Below are 2,105 nucleotides of genomic sequence, written 5' to 3' on the forward strand. Positions count from 1 at the left end.
GGTGTTAGGTCTTAATGTTTAAGTCTTTAATCCATCTGGAGTTAATTTTAGTGTAAGGTATCAGGAAGTGGTCCAGTTTCTGCTTTCTGCACATGGCTAGCCAGCTTTCCCAACACCATTTATTAAATGGGAAATCCTTTCTCCATTGCTTGTTTTTGTCAAGTTTGTCAAAGATCAGATGGTTGTAGATGTGTGGCATTGTTTCTGAGGCCTCTGTTCTGTTCCATTGGTTTATATCTCTGTTTTGGTACCAGTATCATGCTGTTTTGATTACTATAGCCTTGTAGTATAGTGTGAAGTCAGGTAGTGTGATGCCTCCAGCTTTGTTCTTTTTGCTTAGGATTGTTTTGGATTTGCAGGCTCTCTTTTGGTTTCATATGAAGTTTAAAGTGGTTTTTTCCAGTTCTATGAAGAAGGTAAATGGTAGCATCTGCCTAAAGTAATTTATAGCATTGAATCTATAAATTAATTTGGGCAGTATGGCCATTTTCATGATATTGATTCTTCCTAACCATGAGCATGCAATGTTTTTCCATCTCTTTGTGTCCTCTCTTATTTCATTGAGCAGTGGTTTGTAGTTCTCTTCGAAGGGGTCCTTCACACCCTTTGCTAGTTGTATTCCTAGGTGTTTCATTCTCTTTGTAGCAATTGTGAATGGGAGTTCGCTCTTGATTTGGCTCTCTTTAAGTCTGTTATTGGTGTATAGGAATGCTTGCGATTTCTGCACATTGATTTTGTATCCTGAGACTTTGCTGAAGTTGCTTATCAGTTTCAGGAGATTTTGGGCTAAGACGATAGGGTCTTCTAAATATACAATCATGTCATCTACAAATGGAGACAATTTGACTTCCTCCTTTCCTAATTGAATACCCTTTATTTCTTTTTCTTGCCTGATTGCTCTGGCTAGAACTTCCAATATTGTATTGAATAGGAATGGTGAGAGAGGGCATCCTTGTCTAGTGCCAGATTTCAAAGGGAATGCTTCCATTTTTTGTCCATTCAGTATGATATTGGCTGTTGGTTTGTCATAAATAGCTTTCATTATTTTGAGATATGTTCCATCGATACCTAGTTTATTGAGGGTTTTTAGCATAAAGAGCTGTTAAATTTTGTCAAAGGACTTCTCTGCATCTATTGAGATGATCATGTGGTTTCTGTCTTTGGTTCTGTTTATGTGATGGATTACATTTATAGACTTGCATATGTTGAACCAGACTTGCATCCCCAGGATGAAGCCAACTTGATCATGATGGAAAAGCTTTTTGATGAGCTGTTGCAATCGGTTTGCCAGTATTTTATTGAAGATTTTTGCATCTATGCTCATCATGGATATTGGCCTGAAGTTTTCTTTTCTTGTTGAGTCTCTGCCGGGTTTTGGTATCAGGATGATGTTGGTCTCATAAAATGAGTTAGGGAGGATTCTCTCTTTTTGTATTGTTGGGAATAGTTTCAGAAGGAGTGGTACCAGCTTCTCTTTGTACACCTGGTAGAATTCGGCTGTGAACCCATCTGGACCTGGACTTTTTTGGTTGGTAGGCTATTAATTGCTGCCCCAACCTCAGCCCTTGTTATTGAACTATTCAGGGTTTCAGCTTCTTCCTGGTTTAGTCTTGGGTGGGTGCAAGTGTCCAGGAATTTATCCATTTCTTCTAGACCTACTGGTTTATGTGCATAGAGTTGTTTGTAGTAATCTCTGATGGTAGTTTGTATTTCTGTGGAATTGGTGGTGACATCCCCTTTATCGTTTCTTATTGCATCTATTTGATTCTTCTCTCTTTTCTTTTTTATTAGTCTGGCTAGTGGTCTGTCTAGTTTGTTGATCTTTTCAAAAAACCAGCTCCTGTATTTATTGATTTTTGTAATTTATTTTATTGCATTTTAGGTTTGGGGGTACATGTGAAGAACATGCAAGATTGTTGCACAGGTACACACGTGGCAATGTGATTTGCTGCCTTCTTCCCGTTCACCTATATCTGGCATTTCTCCCCATGCTATCTCTCCCCAACTCCCCACCTCCCACTGACCCTCCCCTATTTCCCCCCATCAGACCCAAGTGTGTAGTGCTCCCCTCCCTGTGTCCATGTGTTCTCATTGTTCAACACCCA

Source organism: Cebus imitator, unplaced genomic scaffold (genome assembly GCF_001604975.1).
Source record: "Cebus imitator isolate Cc_AM_T3 unplaced genomic scaffold, Cebus_imitator-1.0 Scaffold580, whole genome shotgun sequence".
NCBI classification, from domain to species: domain Eukaryota; kingdom Metazoa; phylum Chordata; class Mammalia; order Primates; family Cebidae; genus Cebus; species Cebus imitator.